Below are 20517 nucleotides of genomic sequence, written 5' to 3'. Positions count from 1 at the left end.
TTTTTTTAAGTACAAAGAACAATGATGGCCCTGAGGAGAAGAAAGGAATGCTTTCTTGCAACGTTCAAGAAGGACTCGGTGCTAGACCTGTGCTAGGTCTTTTAGAATGCAAACTTTTCAAATCACTAACGGGGCTGAAAATGAACAGCTAAGCTCTCTATTACTCTTCTCTATTAGTCTCTAAAGGTCTGTGGAAGTGCGGGAGGGAATGACACAGAGCCCACGGAGACAGAGAATTTAGAATGGTGATGAATGTGTCACAGACAGTGACTTATGAGCGGAGTCCAGTTAGATAAGTTTAGAGAGGGGAAAAGAGATGGGGAAGGGAAGGAGGGAAGACCCAGCACAGTGGGAGGTACATGATGTGTCCTGGGGGAGGGGAGGAACCAGGTGGGAGATGTTAGGGTGCTCTGCACTCTGACAGGACTTCACTTCAGTGTTAAGGGCGCCGGACCCTGTCCTCCGAAACAATCAGGAGCCATTTCATGAAGGAGGAGATGTTTGGACTGGCCTTAAATTTAGCATGAGGATAAAAAAAATGTCAACAGTTGGAAATGGAGTCTAGAGAAGGCAGATCAGGCTCAAAGAACCAACCGCACAACCAGGCACAGGCTGAGAACTCGTGGCTTCATAAGATTGGGAAGAATGCCACCAGAGCAGTGGGCGGTCCTGAAAGCCCTGAGCAGGTGGGTCGCCTGGAGGGGGAGACTGCTGGTCACAGACCAGTGTGTGAGTGGCTTTCTTGGTGGGGCTCGAGAAAGACTACAGAGACAGAAGATTTTGGGGGGATGGAAAATAGGGGACCCAGCGCAGGGCTTATTCCGGGAGCCCAGGCAGGGGTAAGGAGGGCTGGGCTGTGGCAGTGACCGGAGAAGAGGTGGGAAGAGACAGATGTTGAAGAGATTTGGGAGGCACACTGGACATGGCTCACTGGGTAACTGAAGTGGGTGGGAGGGCGGAGTCACAGATGACTTCAGAGCCCTACACGGGTGATGGGAAAACAACAGGGTCTTCAAGCAAAAAGCCGAGGAAGGCTGGTGGGATGGTTCAGTGGTTAGGGCGCTTGCCTGCGAAGCCCTAAGGACCCAGGTTCGATTCCCCAGTACCCAAGTAAAGCCAGATGCGCAGGGTGGTGCATGAGTCTGGAGTTGGTTTGCAATCGCTTAGAGGCCCTGGCGTGCCCATTCCCGCGCCCCCCCCCCCCGCCCCAGTCTCTCAAATAAATACATACATAAAGAAATAAACACAAAGTGGAGGAATAAGATGGTTTGGGGATGAAAGTGATGTGTTTAGATGAAACGTGTCTGGCGCAGTACATGGTAGTTTCAATTTGGGGTGAAAATCCCACTGTGGTTAGAGGGTCACAGGATTGGGTATAGGTGATTCACCGGGGCTGAGCGCAGGTTGAATTTATCACCATTTTTGCTGGGGGGGGGGGGTCTCCGAAGAAGGTAGAAGGTGACAAGAGCTTTGGGCTATAAACCCAGGGAAGTCCTCTCTCAGGAGCTGCCTTTCTCTTCCTTATTGGAAAAGCAGACGATAATAAAACTTATCACCCACTCATCTCTTGGGAGTGCTACAAAGAGCAACCGATGTACGTACATCAATAAGTTTAAAGCTCTCCGCAAGAACGAAGTGTGCTGGCAATGAGAAACAACAGTGAGATCAGCCACACCGTGGTGGGAGCAAACAGGGTGTCTTTTTCAGAAGCAGGCGCGGTTAACCAGGTACTAACTTTGAGATTGCCTCTATGGCCTCTGACAACAGGGAATTAACATCTAAACTCTTGAATTTCAAGAGAGTCTCACAGTGACCTTAAGGCCCTCATCAAAGCCAGGCCCAGACTTACAGCAATTAATTAACATGAAAATTACCTTATCATCCCTTCCCGTTCTTAGCGTCCTGTGTGCCACTAATATCAAGACCACATTAAGGTCGCCATTCCCCTCCCCTGAGCTGTCACACCCCTGGGCCCATCTCTTGGCAGAAAGGTGCCAGGTAACATATTCAGATCCTAGGTAGGACTACGCAAGCACATGGGAAGAAGGTTGTCAGCCAGAAACACTGAAAGGGAGGGGGGGAAAATCCGCTCCTAAAATGACAAAGATGGCTAATCCAGTTTTCAGGAAACACATCTCTAATTATATGCTCCTTGCATAGCAAATCTCAGCTAATAGACCCCATCACCATCTCCAACTCCCCTGAAGAGCAAAACTGGTAGGTAATAACTCCCCTCCTCTGTGGTAAAAATCCAATTTTCACACCTGGTAAATGAAATAACTCCACTGTGAACTGAGGGCAGGTTGGGGTGAGCTATTAACAGAAGGTTCGGGGCTCTGCATCATGTAACAGCTCTTCTGGGAACCCATTCTGGAAAACTGCTATTTTTTTTTTCTTTTTTTTATAATGCGGTTGATGCTACTCAGCGGCCGGCAAACCTCCGACCTCTGAGGTTACAAAGCTTAAGTCTCTGTCACCTGCAAGGGTTATGAATGAGCGCCAAGGCTCGTGGTTCACACAAGTGCAAGGCCTTGCCCTGGCTCTCACCTCCTGTTTGGTAGGAGTTTATAGCTTGTGTATTTATTTATTTATTTCGAGGTAGGGTCTCACTCTAGCCCAGGCTGACCTGGAATTCACTTTGTAGACTCAGGGTAGCCTCGAACTCACAGCGATCCTCCTACCTCTGCCTCCCGAGTGCTGGGATTAAAGCGTGCTCCACCATGCCCAGTGGTTTGTCTGTTTTTAATAGATGAGCTTATAGAACATTCTTGACTTATTGACCTGAAGAAAGGATGATGCTGACTTAAATTCACAATCATAAAAGGTACAATACGTAAGCACACACATTTACTGAAATAAGAGGAATGTGACCTAGAACACATTTCAGGACACCCAAGACTTTTTAGCAAAGGTGACATATGAGTGTACAAAAAAAAAAAAAAAAATCATTGCTCAACAAATAATTGTTATACTATTTGGAAGAAAATTTAAGATTTTCATCTCATTCCAAACACTAAAAAAAAATCCCAGAGATTAGGGCTGGAGGGACGGCTTAGCAGTTAAGGCATTGCCTGCAAAGTTTCGATTCCCCAGGACCCATGTTAGCCAGATGCACAAGGGGGCACATGCATCTGGAGTTCATTTGCAGTGGCTGGAGGGTCTGGCACACCCATTCTCTCTCTTTCTCCCTCTTTCTCTGTCAAACAAATAAATAAATAAAACTAAAATATTAAAAATAAAATAAAGAAAAAATACAGAGATTAAAGATATAAGTATAAAAATGAATCCATCAAAAGAAATAGGGGAGGGGGAGCTGGAGAGGTGGCTTAGTGGCTAATGTGCCTGCTTGCCTGCAAAGCCTAAGGACCCAGGATCAATTCCCCAGTACCCATGTAAAGCCAGACGCAAAAGGTGGCACATGTGTTGGAGTTGGTTTGCAGTGGCAGGAGGTTCTGGCTTGCCCATTCTCTCTCCTTCTCTTTCTCTCTCTCTGTCTCTGTCTCACACATAAATAAATAAATAAAAATAAAGAAATAGAAGAGGGGTTGGGGAAATGACTCAGTGGTTAAAAACTTTTATTTGCAAAGCCTGCTGACGCAGGTTCAATTCCCCAGCCACCCACATAAAACTGGATGGGCACACAAACATGCAAATAAAATAAAATAAATAGAAGAAAATATGAGTGAATATTTATGTAAACTTGATGCCATGAAAAAATATGCTTAGAGTGAGCTCAATGAAAATATATTTTAAAAATATTTCTATTTATTTATTATTACAGAAAGAGAAGGAGAGAGAAAGAATGGGTGTGCCAGGGTCTCTAGCCACTTCAAATAAGTAGATTTGATTCCATACAAATGTAAACTTCTATATGTTAAAGCATCATAAAATTGAAGGGTAGACAACCTAATGGGAATGAAGTATTTCTAACAAATGTGACTAACATTTGAGTGTGAATAGAACTCATAAAAACATGAAAAATAAGCCGGGTGTGGTGGCGCACATCTTTAGTCCCAGCACTCAGGAAGCAGAGGTAGGAGGATTGCTGTGAGTTTAAGGCCAGCCTGAGAATACAGAGTGAATTCCAGGTCAGCTTGAGCCAGAGTGAGACCCTACCTCAAAAAAACCAAAAAAACAAAACTAGTGTCTTAGTTAAAACATTTCATACGGAATACTAATAGAAAAAGTTCCCTGGAACTTATGAACTGTCCTCATAATTAATAATGAAATGCGAGTTTTAGTTCCCATGAGAGCTTGGCACGTGACAAGCACTTGGTAAATATTCATTGTTGGTTTGAGACAGGGTCTCATGTAGCCCAGGCTGGCCTTGAACTTACTATGTAGCCAAGGATGATCTTGAACTCTTGATTTACGACCTGAGTGCTGGGATCACAGAAATGTACCACCATGCCTGGTTTTTGATATGCTAGGCATGAAATCTAGGGTTTCATACAAGTTTTATAAGCACTCTACCATTGGAGTTACGTCCCTAGCCCATAAAGACTTGTTGACTTATCTAAATTAACACAAAATGTGAAAATTCCAATGTTTGGTGTTAATGTGTGTGGGATCAAATGGACATTCTCATATGCAGTTTGGAGGATTACATACTAAAACATGAATCCATAAATTGTTTCTGTAAAGGGCAGATAAGTAAAGATTTTTAGGTGTATAGGCCATACAGTCTCTTTAGCAAGAAATGATATGAAAATGGAGAAGTATGTCTGTGCTTCCAATATACTTCATTTATGAACACTTAAATCTGAATTTCACACAATATTCATGAAATATTATTTTCCCTTGAAGTTTTGCTAAGCATTTAGACATGTAAAAACCATTATCGGCTCATGGGCTCAGCAAAAACAGGCCACAAGACAGATTTTTACCCATTCGCCTTAGTTTGAAGGCCTCGGGCCCTGAGTTAAAGCAATATTTGCAGCATAGAGAATTTGATGTTATGGACTAAGAGGCCATATACAGGCTTGTCAGCATTAAAACAATCAGGTACAAGAACTTTTTAAAATAAAAAGTGAAAAGTTCATACTCTGTTGTAATTGCCCTAATAATTCCTTTTCTAGGAATAATTTTTTATAAAGCAAAGGGAAATGAAGAAACCCAGAAATTTATACACAGAAGCATGCAGACAGCTGGTAGAATATGAATGAATATATTAAACCTTGGAATATTCATATGAGGAAATAACACGCAGACAAATCTGTTGCAAGGAATATTTGATGATATGCAAGAAAATTCTTGTGACATAACATTAATGAAGGAAATCAGGATACAAACATACATATATTTTTCTATCATAATTTTGCAAACATGTATGTATGCAACCATACATGGATAAGATTATATATGTATGTATATATATATATACATATATATGAGAGAGAAGATGGAGAATAAGAAATAACAAATAAGTGGAAAATATAAGTCTGTATGTTGTGTTTATGAGTGATTTTTTTTCTCTATTCTTTTGTTCTAATTCTTTATCATGAATGTTTATTACTTTTGTAATCAGGAAAATCTACAAATAGTTTATATAAAAAAGAAAACTAGGGGGAAAAAAAAAAACCCAGATTTGAAAGTTTGCACAAAATACTCAAGAGTGGGGGAAAAAATCAAGACAAGCTTTTTCAAATGTAACCTAGATGTAAGATCCGGACAAAGCTGCAATGAGAAACAGACCCAAGCAAGCGAAAGTCACCGGGGTCTGAAATTCATGCAAAATCACTATAGAAGAAAAAAAAAAAAAAGTTCTGATCAAAAGCAGCTGAGACCTGGAATCTACAATTGGCCTGGGAGGGAAGGAATCCAGAAAAGGCGTGAGATCCGAGTTTGTGTAGATAAGTTCTTGTGTGCAGAATGGCTAGACGTCTTGGAAGCATTTCTCTTTTCCCAGCACCAACCACTCCTCAACCAAATAATAAATCCCAAATAACACCTCCCCCCTGCTAATTTCAGAAGAATGAATTCTACAACTACCCTGGACTTTAGTTTCGTTGTTAAAAGAGGCACAGCTTTCCCTCTTCCATGGGCTGATGGGCCTTTTTCTGAAGGGAGAGGGGCAGGAGTTAGGGAGGCCAGTTTAAGAGAATGGAAGGGGGGCTGGAGAGATGGCGTGGTGGTTAAGTGCTTGCCTGTGAAGCCTAAGGACCCCGGTTCGAGGCTCGATTCCCCAGGACCCACATTAGCCAGATGTACAAGGGGGCACATGCGTCTGGAGTTCCTTTGCAGTGGCTGGTAGCCCTGGCGCGCCCATTCTCTCTCTCGCTCTGTATCTGCCTCTTTCTCTCTCTGTCACTCTCAAATAAATCAATAAAAATCTTAAAAAAAAAAAAAAAAAAGAGAACGGAAGGGGCCTGGACAGATGGCTTAGCCGTTAAGGCGATTGCCTGCAAAGGCAAAGGACCCAGGTTTGATTCCCCAGGACCCCGTATAAACCCAGATGCACAATGTGGCATGTGGGTTGGAGCTCATTTGCAGTGTCTAGAGGCCCTGGTGCATCCATTCTCTCTCTCTATGTGCCTCTTTCTCTCTGTCTCCAATAAATAAATTATTTATACACACACATATATATATGAAAATAGAAGGTTCACCTAACCTAAGCAGCTTCATATTTGGGAGAGTTCACTGTGTGTTATGCAACGTGCAATGTCTGTATTTTGGTTGTCTCATTTCATTCTAAGAGAAGCCGGCAAGAAGGCCTTAGCAATTGCCATACCAGACATAACACACCATGTAAGGCTTAGAGGAGTCGAAAAATTTGCCCAGGGTCATCTTTGTAATTAGCTACACTGGAAATCTGAATTTTACATATGAGGCGGTGGTGACTGACTTATTTCTAAAGCTAGACTTTAAGGTGGCAATGCTTCCAACAAATAACCTAAGTACAGAGTTCATCAAAACATGACCACACTTAATTTTTCAGCTTCAAGTTCTCACTTACAAAACAAGGGGGGAACAGGGCTGGAGAGGTGACTTAGCAGTTAAGGTGATTGCCTGCAAAGCCTCAGGACCCAGGTTGGATTCTCTAGCTCCCATGTAAGCCAGATGCACAAGGGGGCGCATGTGTCTGGAGTTCATTTGCAGTGGCTTAGAGGCCCTGGTGTGCCAATTCTCTCTCTCTCTCTCTCTCTCTCTCTCTCTGTGTGTGTGTGTGTGTGTGTGTGTGTGTGTGTGTCTTTCTCTCTCTCCCTGTCTCTTTCTCAAATAAAAATAAAATAACAATAAAAAATATAAAAGGGGGAACAATAATAAAACCTTTCTAAATAACACAAGGAAAATATCCAGCACACCGTAGGCTCTCAACAAAAGGTGGCTGCTTATAAGGACCAATAATCTCCTTTAAAGAGCAACAGTCACTCTACTAGGAAAACAGAGAGAGAGGGAAGGAGGGAGAGAGGGAGGGAGGGAGGGAGGGAGGGAGCACAAGAGCGAGAGATGACAGGAAGAAAGGAAATTGTGTAGGTAACTCAGGAAAAGGACTTTTCTTTCCTCTTCATCTCCCAGTCAACGTTAATTTCTCCTTTCTTCCTTCCTTTCTCCTTTTTTTTTTTTTTTCCTGAAGCATGTTGGGGGACAACAGGTTTTGGAAACTGAAATGCCTCATCACATGTTTGTGCTTTAAAAATCAAGCCTGGGGCTGAAGAGATGGCTTAGCATTTAAGGCTCTTGCCGGGGAAACCCAAGGACCCATGTTCCATTCCCCAATACCCACATAAACCAGATGCACAAGGTGGCACATGCATCTGGAGCTCCTTTGCAGTGGCTGGAGGTCCTTCCTTCCTTCCTTCCTTCCTTCCTTCCTTCCTTCCTTCCTTCCTTCCTTCCTTCCTTCCTTCCTTCCTTCCTTCCTTCTTCCTGTCTATGTATGTATGTATGTATGTATGTATGCATCTATCTGTCTGTCTGTCTGTCTGTCTGTCTGTCTGTCTGTCTGTCTATCTATCTATCTATCTATCTATCTATCTATCTACCTACCTACCTACCTACCTACCTACCTACCCACCCACCCACCCATCCTTATTTCCCTCCCAAATAAAATATTTTTTTTTAAAAATGAGCTCTAGCCGGGCGTGGTGGCGCACGCCTTTAATCCCAGCACTCGGGAGGCAGAGGTAGGAGGATCGCCGTGAGTTCGAGGCCACCCTGAGACTCCATAGTGACTTCCAGGTCAGCCTGAGCTAGAGGGAGACCCTACCTCGAACACCCGGAGAGAGAACAGAGAAAAACATCAACTTTACAGTCTTCGCCCACCAGCCAGTGCGCGTGGAGCTGGGCAGGAGCACGCGGCATCCTGCGGGAGGAAGACACCCCCCCCCTCCGCCGTGGGTCTCACCAAGGCCCCCCGAGATGCGCCGAAGGAGAATCTCTCAGCCACAAGAGGGGAAAGTGGTAGTCCTTCGCTTCCTCTGTGGTCTGAACCCCAAACCACAACTCCTCCCCGTGTTTGCTTTACATGCATTCCTTCCCTCTCGCGCCCTCCCTCCTCTCTGTCTTGCACACCGAGGCTCCTCTTCCTCCAACAGAAAGCTCGGGCCGCCGCGGGGGGCTACCTAGACGCACCCTCCAACCTCTCCCCAAGCCCCTCTATCCCTGCCCACTGCGGCCTGCACCGGGCCTCGGGGGACCCACCCCCTCCCCAAAGCACCAGCGCGCCCGGAGGCGGGAAGACGGGCGAGCGCGCCCCGCCTGTCAATCAACACCTTCGGGGTCCCTCCCTCCCTCCCTCCCGCCCCCCCGGGAGCACCCCAGGGTTCCCCAGCTCCAGACCCGATGGGAGAAAAGGGGCGCTCTCTGGCCTTGGGGCTCTATAGGAGACGACGGAGAACTTAAACGCAGCATGCTCAAAGCCCAGGAAAGGGACGATCGGAAACGACAACCCCCCCCAAAAAAAAGGGGGGGGTTGGCTTTCTGCAAGGTGGGCCGACTGCCGTCTGCGGCTCCCCAGAGTTAATTTCTGCCAGACTTGGCATTCCTGGGATAATGGGCCCCGCGCCGGCGTCACGTGAGCTCTCCATCTCAGCCCAAGTTGTGGGGGGGGGGGTCTGCATTTCAGCCCCATCACACGCACCCCAGCGATCGCGCTCGCTCCCGTTACCGGGGAGCAGGCGATCTTACCGCGGAGGAGAGCGGCGCAAACCGCGAGCACGTTGCCTTAAAAAGGCGAAGCTTGTTAGGGGCGCCCAGGGCTCGTGACTCCCTCCCTCGCCAGATAAGATTGGCTTCGCTGCCTGCCCGAGGGCAGCCCTTTTGCAGGGGACCCCCAAACCGAGGATGCCTTTGGGAGCCTGGGAAAGGGACACCACCCTAGGGTGGAACTTTCCTTTTTTTCAATTTTTTTTTTTTTTTTTTTTTTTTTGTGGAAGGGTGGAGAGTGGCTACCTTCTTCTGAAGAGGAATTTACTGAGCGTTCCTCTTTCATGTAGCAGGGAAAAAAAAAAAAAAAAACAGAAACAGAAAAAGGGAAAAGAAAATGCTCTGCCTTGGTTAACCAATAGGCCACAAATCAAATCAGAACTTCTCCCAACCCCTCCTCCACCACCCCCCCCCCCGCCACCCCCTCTCCCGTTCGACCTTCTCTCTGGGGATTGAACCCCAAATCATAATTATTTTATTTATTTATTTATTTATTTATTTATTTATTTGTCAAGGTAGGGTCTCGCTCTAGCCCAGGCTGACCTGGAATTCACTACATAGTCTCAGGCTGGCCTTGAATTCATAGTGATCCTTCTACCTCTTCTTCCCCTCTGGGATTAAAGGCCAGCGCCACCAATCCAGGCTTTAAAAAAAAAAATCAGAATTGGAAGGCTAGAAAGGACCCAAGATATCTTGATCCATTTCAGCCCCATTCCGTCTTTCAAATTCACATTTCAAAGATTGAAATCTAAGAGAATTGAATGACTGCCTTGTTCAACTAGGAATTCAGCAGGGCTAGAACCAAGTATCCTGACTCCAAGTCTGCCTTCCTTTTCCCTCATTCTAGAACACACAACCATAGGGTCCACATGACACAAACATGTGGTGGCATGTAAACTCTTAAACCCAGGAAGGTGTCCTAGGTGGACAGTGTGAAAGAGGTGATGTGTAGGAATTGTTAGGAATCCACTTAAACTCAATAGCCACTTTCTGGATGCCTGATAATATGCAAAGCCTTTAACGACGAGATGGCCAGTAAACTGAGTATCATGCAATCCCTGCCCTAAAAGAAAACTGCACTCAATTTCTTTTCTTTTCTTTTCTTTTCTTTTCTTTTCTTTTCTTTTCTTTTCTTTTCTTTTCTTTTCTTTTCTTTTCTTTTCTTTCTTTCTTTTTTTTTTAGTTTTAGTTAGTTTTAAAGTAGGATTTCACTGCAGCTCAGACTGACCTGGAATTCACTATGGAGTCTCAGGGTGGCCTCGAACTCACAGCCATCCTCCTACCTCTGCCTGCCGAGCGCTGGGATTAAAGGCGTGCGCCACCACGCCCGGCTTTTTAAAACTGTGCTCAATTTCTTAGTTGGAGGATTAAATGGAGTTCTATCAGTTGGCAAAAGGAAAAAGGCTGACCCTTAGAAATATTTTTACAACAAAGAAAAGTTGCCCAAGAACCTTGTGGGGATGGATTTATCTTGAGAGAGAATTCAAATTGTATTAAGGCTTCAGAAGGCTTTAAGCTGGGTAAGAGGGGTCAAGTCATTTAATTTTTATTTTTAAAATATTTGGGTTTGCCAACATGGTGGTGTACCCCTTTGGTCCCAGATCTTGATAGCAAGAGATAGGAGGATCACTGTGAGTTTGAGGACAGCCTGAGACTACATAGTGAATTTCATGTCAGCCTGAGCCAGAGGGAGACCCTACCTCAAAAAAAAAAAAAAAAAACAAAAAAGTGAGTTTGTCCTTACAGATGTAATATTGATTCACCACACTGATCATAGTCATGTTTACTCAGGACTTGAGTCATGAAGACGTTCCTCACATGCCTGCACTCTTTCTCTTTTGCATGCATGTGTGTGTCTCTGTATGTGTGTGTGCGCGCGCACACACACACACACGGACACACACTATTGGTACAAAGATTTGAAGCACCGCTCCAAAAACTCACATAATAGAGAATTCCCAAAGTGTCATCAGAAATCAATTGATCCACTATAGCATTACAAATTGAAAAATCAAACTCTAGGGAAGCAAAGCAAAAACTCACCTTTATAAAGCTTTAACAAAAGCAGAAAGAAGGTGCTGGAGAGATGGCTTAGCTGTTAAGGCACTTGTCTGTAAAGCCTAAGGACCCAGGCCCTGGTGCACTCATTTTCCCCCTTCTCAAGTAAATAAGTAAATAAATAATATTTTTTTAAAAAAGCAAAAAGATTTAATAAAATTATTGAGCCTAAAACTAATACCAGTTTCTAGAAGCTATATTTTCTAAGCCAAAAATTAGAACACAGAATATGCTTGCACAAATGGACCAAAGACTTAAAGATTAAAAAGTTACTGTGCTAAAAGACTTCCAGGGGCTGGAGGGATGGCTTAGCAGTTAAGGCATTTGCCTGTAAAGCTGAAGGACCCAGGTTCGACTCCCCAGGACCCATGTTAGCCAGATGCACAAGGGGGCGCACACGTCTGGGGTTGGTTTGCAGTGGCTGGAGGCCCTGGCGCGCTCGTTCTCTTCCCTTCTCTCCCTCTCTCTCTGTCAAATAAATAAATAAGAAAATATTTTTAAAAGACTTCCAGAACATTCTGTGACCTTCGTCCTTTTGTTTGTCAAGTGACCTTTCCAAGAGAATCACATTCTTCTGAACAGGAGAATCCAGAGTCAGCTCGGTCATGGTGCGCCCTTGGGGACAGAACAGCCACAGAGCTGCAGACAAGTCACTGGTAAGTAAAATGAGATAATTTATGACTGCCAGTTCACAGGCCACCAACTTTCCTACAAAGCCTAGCATGTGCAGAGCTCAATAAACTCTAAATAGAATTTATAATAATATGATGGTGACCTTGGTTCTGTGCTCATTGGTGTCATAAGAAACTCATACTGCAAATTTTTTCTTTTGTTTTTTTTTTGAGGTAGGGTCACTCAAGCCCAGGCTGACCTGGAATTCACTGTGTAGTGTCAGGATGGCCTCAAACTCATTGATTCTCCTACTTCTGCCTCCCAAGTTCTGGGATTAAAGTTGTGCGCCATCATGCCCGGCTCATACTGCAACAATTTTAACCCACTTTGTTACTTGTCCAAATGAAAATTCAGTTATTTTAAGTATTGTGGTTAGGTCAGTTTGGGTTATTCAAGAGTCCAAAAAAAAAAAAAAAAATCCCAAATTTTCATGTAGTCTTTGTGAAAAGCGTTGTGGGTTTTCTTGCACTAAGACAGTTCTCAGACGGCTTCATCAAGGGAATGGGGGTGGGGTGGGGGGGGTGCCCTGGGAAGGAGCAGGCACCCCTGTGTGGCGGGAGCGGATTTGCATGCATCTGTCTCCACTTTCTCACCTTGCTCCTCAGCACAAGTCGCCAGTAGCACGTAAGGCCACCGTGATCATATCCTGCAGCCTCATTATTGCTGGTATTGAGAGAACTTAGGAACACCAGTTCAAAAGTTAGTCAAGAGGCTGGAGAGATGGCTTAGCGGTTAAGGCACTTGCCTGCGAAGCCTAAGGACCCAGGTTCGATTTTCCAGGACCCACATAAGCCAGATGCACAAGGTGGCGCATACATCTGGAGTTCGCTTGCAGTGGCTGGAGGCCCTGGGAGTGCTCATTCTCACTCACTCACTCACTATCTCTCCCTCTCTGTCTCTAATAAATTAATAAATAAAATTAAAAAAATTAAAAGTTAGTCAAGGGCTGAGAGATGACTTAGTGGTTGAAGTGCTTGCCTGCAAAGACAAAGGACCCAGGTTCAATCCCCTGGTTCCCACATAAGCCAGCTGCACAGGAGTGGAGCATGTGTCTGGAGTTCATTTGCAGTGGCTAGAGGCCCTGGCATGCCTATTCTCTCTCTCTCAAGTAAATAATTTAAAAATATTTAATTTTTTTTGAAAAGTTAATCAAGGGCTGGAGAGATTGCTTAGTAGTTATGGTGTTTGCCTGCAAAGGCAAACAACCCAGGCTCATACGTAAGCCAGATGCACAAAGTGGTGCATGTATCTGGAGTTCATTTGCAATGGCTAGAGACCCTGGCGTGCCTATTTTCTCTCTCTTTCTCTCAAGTAGATAATTAAATTTTTTTTGAAAAGTCAGTCAAGGGCTGGAGAGACGGCTTGGTAGTGAAGTCGCTTGCATGCAAAGACACAGGACTTGGGTTCAATTCCCAATACCTACGTAACGTCAGCAGCACAAGGTGGTACATGCATCTGGAGTTCATTTGCAGTGGCTAGAGGTCCTGGTGTGCCCACTCTCTCTGTGTGTGTCTCTCAAATAAGTAAATAAATAAAAAATATTTAAAGTATTTTAAAAGGGCAAAACAGAAAACTCAGAACAATCCAGAGCTCACACTGTATATGATTATTGTCACATGCAAAGCAGCACCTCCCATTCATTAGCCCCATGTTTAAACTTATCCCTACATTCAATGGCTCATCAACCATTGCTTGTGATAGCTCTACAAGAAAATTTACAGAGCTTTTGTGCTTTTGGTTTCGACGTAATGATGTTCTCATTCTCACTTCTGCTTTTGCCTAGACTAGAATGTGAATCAATTTACCTTTAAGAGTTCAGTGTGGGGGCTGGAGAAATGGCTTAGTGGTTAAGCGTTTGCCTGTGAAGAAGCCTAAGGACCCTGGTTCAAGGCTTGATTCCCCAGGACCCGCGTTAGCCAGATGCACAAGGGGGCGCACGTGTCTGGAGTTCATTTGCAGTGGCTGGAGGCCCTGGCACACCCATTCTCTAGCTCTCTCCCTCTTTCTCTCTCTGTCTGTCGCTCTTAAATAAATAAATAAAAATAAACAAAGAGTTCAGTGTGGGGCTGGAGAGGTATCTCAGTGGTTAAGGTACTTGCCTGCAAAACCTTATGACCTGGATTCAATTCCCCAGTGCCCACGTAAAGCCAGATGCACAAAGTGGTAGATGTGTCTGGAGTTCATTTGCAGTGGCTAGAGGCCCTGGTGTGCCCATTCTCTCTCTCTGCTTGCAAGCAAATAAATAGATAAAAACATTTTCTTTTTAAGTTCAATGAACTATGGTGTTCCATCAAAATCTGGGGGATTTGGCTCAGTGATAATGTGGTTTCCAAATGTGCATGAGGTTCCGGGTTTCATCCAGACTTTCTCCAGCAAAGCCAGTACCTTCAAAAAAGGTTGGGGAGGGCTGGAGAGATGGCTTAGTGGTTAAGGCACTTTTCCTGTGAAGCCTAAATTAAACCAGGTTTGATTCCCTACATAAGCCAGATCCACAAGGTGGCACATGTGTCTGGAGTTAGTTTACAGTGGCTGGAGGTCCTGGCATGCCCATTCTCTATTTCTCTACCTGCCTCTTTCTCTCTCCCTCCTTCCCTTTCAAATAAATAAATAAAATATTGAAAAACATTTAACTAGGCTGAGGATAAAATTAGCTCAGTGGCACAGTGTTCTTCTGTGCAAGACCCAGGCTTTCATCCCCAGAACTGCCCCAGTGCAAGGTACATATTTGCATAAGCAAAACTGCTTATTTTGGGGAGTAGTGGAGGAGGAGCCTCCCTCTCCCCAGTTCAACTACCGGCACTACGAAAAAAAAGATATCACATGAATTTTATACTTCATGCAAGAAATAAGAGACAGATATCTACTCAATTAAAAATATATATTTAATTAATTTATTTGAAAGAGAGAGGAAGAGGCAGATAGGCAATAAGCATGCCAGAGCCTCCAGCCACTGCTAAAGAAATCCAGACACATGCACCACCTTGTGCATCTGGCTTACGTGGGTCCTGGGAAATCGAACCTGGGTCCTTTGGCTTCACAGGCAAGCTCCTTAACTGCTAAGTCACCTATCTCTCGAACTTTATGTCTACTAAATTTTTAAAAAATGGTTTTGTTTGTGCTCGCTTCAGCAGCACATATACTAAAATTGGAATGATACAGAGAAGATTAGCGTGGCCTCTGTGCAAGGGTGACATGCAAATTCGTGAAGCGTTCCTGTGTTTTTCGTCAGGGCCAAGGCCTCAGGACCTCACCAGCCCTTAACACTCCCACCTGTCAAGAGAGGCATTGTGGGTTCAGATCCTCGTCAGATGAACACTGATACATTTGACCCAGACTCATGAAGTAGCGGACAATACACTCTGGTGGCTAAATGATCAGCCAGCCAGGGTCTGAGATGGTCAGAAGTCAATTACCTTTGCATTGCCATTAAAAATCATGGGAATTGGGCTGGAGAGATGGCTTAGCGGTTAAGTGCTTGCCTGTGAAGCTGAAAGACCCTGCTTCAAGGCATGATTCCCCAGGACCCGTGTTAGCCAGATGCACAAGGGGGCACACGCGTCTGGAGTTCAATTGCAGTGGCTGGTGTGCCCATTCTCTCTCTCTCTCTGCCTCTTTCTCTCTCTGTCTGTCACTCTCAAATAAATAAATAAATAAAAATAAACAAAAAATATTTTTAAAAATCATGGGAATTTTTTTTTTGCTGTTGTTATTGTTGTTTTGAGGTAGTCCAGGCTAACCTCACTATGTAGTCTCAGGGTGTCCTGAAACTCATGGTGATCCTCCTACTTCTGCCTCTTGGGTGCTGGAATTGAAGCATGTGTCACCATGCCCAGATTTAAAAAAATGCATTTTTATCTGGGCAGAATGAAGTACACCCGTAGTTCCAGTTACTTGGGAGGCCGAAGCAGTAATGCTGGAGGCCAGGAGTTTGGGGCCATCCTGGGCAACACAAGGGTAGCTTGAAACTCACATTTTTTCTAAAGATTTTATTTTTATTTATTTATTAGAGAGAGGGAGAGAGAGAGAGAATGGGCACACCAGGACCTCCAGCCACTGCAAATGAACTCCAGATGCATGTGCCACCATGTGCGTCTGGCTTACGTGGGTCCTGGAGAATCGAACCTGGGTCCCCAGGCTTCGCAGGTATGAGCCTTAACTGCTAAGTCGTGTCTCCATCCCAGTAACTGGACATTCTTGAAGTGTGCCAAAGCCGTAGCTGGAGATCACTAAAAGACAGACCCTGGGACTGTCAGGTCTGTTCAAAAAAATTGCAGAATCCACTGAGCTGAAAATGCACATAAATTCTATCTGATTTACTCCAGTTCTCTCAGGATTATTAAATTCAATTACCAATTATTAGAGCATGAGTAAAAACTTCTAAATTGCAACACAAGATTGAAGTATTAAGTAAATAAATATTAATGAGTAGTTAAGGAATCTACTGGAAAACTGTAAGTTTTTTAAATATGTATTTATTATATTTGTATTACCTAGAAACTTCATGCTAGGGTTTTGTTGTTGTTGGGTTTCTTTTTTGTTTTATTTAATTTTTAAATTTTTTGTTTATTTTTATTTATTTATTTGAAAGTGACAGAGAAAGAGACAGATATATATATTTATATATAGAGAGAGAATGGGCACACCAGGGCCTCCAGCCACTGCAAATGAACTCCAGACATGTGTGCCCACTTGTGCATCTGTCCAACATGGGTCCTGGAGAATAGAGCCTTGAACAGGGTCCTTCGGCTTCACAGGCAAGCGCTTAACCACTAAGCCATCTCTCCAGCCCTTGTTTTATTTTTTGTTGTTTTGATTTTTGAGGTAGGGTCTTGCTCTAGACCAGGCTGACCTGGAATCCACTATGTAGTCTCAGGGTGGCCTGGAACTCACAGCAATCCTCCTACCTCTGTTTCCCAAGTGCTGGGATTAAAGGCGTGCGCCACCACGCCCAGCGAGATGGTTTTTTTTATGCGTAAGAATGGTAGCATGACAAATGTAAAACACAGACTAGGACTGGAGAGATTGCTTCGTGGTTAGGGCATTTGCCTGTAAAGCCTCAGGGACCAGGTTTAATTCCCCAGAACCCACATAGGCCAGATGCACTAGGTGGCACATGTGTCTGGAGTTGGACTGCAGTGACCTGGCCCTCCCATTCTCTCTCTCTCTCCCTATCTCTCGCAAATAAATAAATAAATTAATTAATTAATAAAATATTTAAAAAAAAAACACCAACTAGAGCATAGCACAGACCTGGGTTCGATTAAACCTAGTTTATAGCCAGGTGTGGTGGCACACGCCTTTAATCCCAGCATCCGTGAGGCAGAGGTAGGAGGATCACTGTGAGTTCGAGGCCACCCTGAGACTACAGAGTGAATCCAGTTCAGCCTGGGTTAGAGTGAGACCCTACCTTGAAAAACCAAAATAATAATAATAATAATAATGATAAATTTATAATAAAGTGGGGAAAATTATAAGAAGCTACTCGGGGGGCTGGAGAGATGGCTTGGCGGTTAAGCGCTTGCCTGTGAAGCCTAAGGACCGCTGGTTTGAGGCTCGGTTCCCCAGGACCCACGTTAGCCAGATGCACAAGGGGGCGCAGGCATCTGGAGTTCGTTTGCAGCGGCTGGAAGCCCTGGCGCGCCCATTCTCTCTCTCTCTCTCTGTCTCTCTTGCTCTCAAATAAATAAACAAATTTTTTTTTTAAAAAAAGTGCCCTTGGCTCCATAAGAGACACTCACCTTGAGCACAGAGACAGGTCCTCAAATCTCTTTTGTCACAGCGTTAATATGTTACATCAGTCAGATATAAAATTCTGGCCCCCTCAGAAGCTTCTGGTTCTCCCTGTTTAATCAGACATGAAACAAATCGCGTGCTGCGGCAGAGGCGTACAAACACGCTTTAATTACAATATTGTAACACCAATTAGAGATCTATCTAATCGAGGACTCGGCACTTCCTGCTCGGATATTACTCCCATGTTGGGATAATTACTGCTAATTAAGCTTGGAACTAATTAGGCTAAATGATCTCATTTATACCAACAAAGATGACTTCCAGGAGTTCATAAGAAAAACTAGGGTGATTTTATCATTCCTGGACTATTTGGCATTTCACACTGGAAAGAAAACACCTTTCCCTGTCATCAAGGTGCACACGGAGACTGTTCCTCTGGATTCTGGTGAAAATGATACTAAGTTCTTCATTTCTCTGTGGAGTGTCCTATGCAGTGAAACAAGCACTGGCCACTCCAGTGACACCCTGCTATTCCCAAGGGACCGTCGTGGTCTCGGGAAAGGGCCGCCACAGAGGAAACTGACAGTGGTGGCCGGTGATGACCCCACAGCCTGGGTCTGCAACCTGGTAGTCTTGTGGGTCTTCTTACGTTACCCCAGTATTCCTGACACACTCACCCCGGGGGAGAGTGAGGAATGGGCTTGGGGATACCTCAGTGTTTCTGCCACGCACACTGCAGGGTAGCATAGGGCGCAGGCACAGACAGGAGCCACTTCTTACTCTCTCTACACTTCTGGTTCCTTCTCCAGGATGGTGACGGTGACGCCATCGTGGGTGCTTCTGTGAGCACAAGTGAGATCACCCATACGGAATGCAGCTTCGCGCTGGCATATGGCGGCTATTAATAAAGCAATAGGGAGCCGGGCGCGGTGGCGCACGCCTTTCATCCCAGCACTCTCGGGAGGCAGAGGTAGGAGGGTCACCGTGAGTTCGAGGCCACCCTGAGACTCCATAGTGAATTCCAGGTCAGCCTGGGCTAGAGTGAGAGCTTACCTCGAAAAGCCACTAGTAATGATAATAATAAAATAAATTCATTGACAACCTGTATACATATACACAGGGTACCCTAAACTGGCACTACAAGCGTGCCTCCATGCCCGCATTCTTCCTTGGGCTCTGAGACTCTAAGCTTTTCTGGCATAGAGCAGTGGTAGTGGGCAGAAGGCGCGTGGCATGGAGTTAGGAAACCTAGTTACTTTCAGGTTTATCTCCAATTAAGCATGCGACTCCAGAAATTCACTTCTCCTTCCTGGAAGTTAACAGCACCCGCTACATGTACTGAGCCAGGCACTCCACTGAGCGCTTTACACGAACTCTGTGACTTTTCACCTTCACAGCGCTGCTCCCTATTCAGAGACAAGATCACCCAGGTCTTGGGAAATCGGGAATTTTAAAATCAAAGCAGTCTTCACCGAGGAACTGAACTCCGCTCCAGAGCATATTCTGGTCACTGTTATATTGAACTGACCCTCACCCCCATTGTCTTTTTTTTTGTTTGTTTTCGAAGTAGGTTCTCACCCTAGCTCAGGCTGACCTGGAATTCACTATGGAGTCTCAGGGTGGCCTCGAACTCACGGCCATCCTCCACCCTCTGCCTCCCGAGTGCTGGGATTAAAGGCGTGCACCACCACACCTGGCATTTTCCTCACCCCCATTTGTAAGTTAAAAAAAAAAAAGGTCTTCACTGTGTTTTCAGCCCGCAGCATTCATCAATTATGAAGCCTTTATTGTGTATGCAATACATGCTCCTTTCTATAGGGCAAACTATACTTCACCCAACACAAACACGCTGCCGGGCTGGTCTAGTGAGACGTCCCACTAAAGGCACAAGGCCCCATCTTTCCCTGAGGCGTTACTGGTTGTTAGGGAAGGGGAGACATTTCTTCAGTGGTTTACAGCCGCTGGCTAAGTTTCCCATGCTTCAGTAAATAAGCCCCTACCTAAACTCATGCAAGTAACCCCAATGAAACTCAGTGAGAAAGGAAGAGTAAGAAAGAGAGACCAGGGGAGAACGGAAGTCATCCCAGGAGAAGGAGAACTAGTCTGGAAGGAGTTCGGTGGGTGGAGAAGGGGACAAGAGAAGGTAATAGTGGAGAGAATAATATACACGTAGTATAAAAGTGTCAATCAAACCAAGAGCTGAGAGTGGAGGTAAGCAATTATAGTCCCAGCACTTAGGGGACTGAGGTTGGAGGAGCACTTCCGTGAGGTTGAGGCCAGCCTGGGGCTAGAGTGAGTTCTAGGTCCGCTCAAGTGAGTGCACACCTGGCCTCACATTTCTGTGGGCACTGAGCTGGGCATGTATTTGGGCTGGGGACATGGCTCAGTGCGGGAAGCACTCTCTACTCAAGCCTGAGTAACCAAGTTCGATCCCCAGATTCCATTTTTTTAAAAAATATTTTTTTTGTTTATTTTTATTTATTTATTTGAGAGCGACAGACAGAGAGAGAAAGAGGGAGAGACAATGGACACGCCAGGGCCTCCATCCACTGCAAACGAACTCCAGACGCGTGCTTCCCCATGTGCATCTGGCTAACGTGGGTCCTGGGGAATCGAGCCTCGAACCAGTGTCTTTGGGCTTCACAGGCAAGCGCTTAACCACTAAGCCATCTCTCCAGCCCCCATTTTAAAAAATAGTTTGTATTTATTTAGTCATGAGAGAGAGAGAGACAGAGGATGGGTATGTAAAGTCTCTAGCCACTGTAAACGAACTCCAGATGCATGTGCTATCATGTGCATCTGACTTACATGGGTTCTAGGGAATTGAACCCGGGTCCCTGCGCTTTGCAGGCAAATGCCTTAACCACTTAACCATCTCTCCAGCCTGCCAGCCTCCATTTAACAAGT

General features: G+C 44.9%; 1 protein-coding gene and 1 non-coding gene across 8 annotated transcripts in view; one reads left to right on the top strand and one right to left on the bottom strand.

Moving 5' to 3' along the window:
- Positions 1-20517, bottom strand: part of Bcl9 (BCL9 transcription coactivator) — a 106369-nt gene that overhangs the window by 44615 nt on the left and 41237 nt on the right. The gene's annotated exons all lie outside the window — the stretch shown is intronic.
- Positions 14993-15099, top strand: LOC123456096. The gene has a single exon (XR_006634317.1). It is a non-coding gene; the product is annotated as a U6 spliceosomal RNA (small nuclear RNA).

Source organism: Jaculus jaculus, chromosome 19, assembly GCF_020740685.1.
Source record: "Jaculus jaculus isolate mJacJac1 chromosome 19, mJacJac1.mat.Y.cur, whole genome shotgun sequence".
In the NCBI taxonomy this organism is placed as follows: domain Eukaryota; kingdom Metazoa; phylum Chordata; class Mammalia; order Rodentia; family Dipodidae; genus Jaculus; species Jaculus jaculus.
Note: the sequence above shows the minus strand (reverse complement) of the source record. Positions and strands in the feature narration are given on the sequence as shown.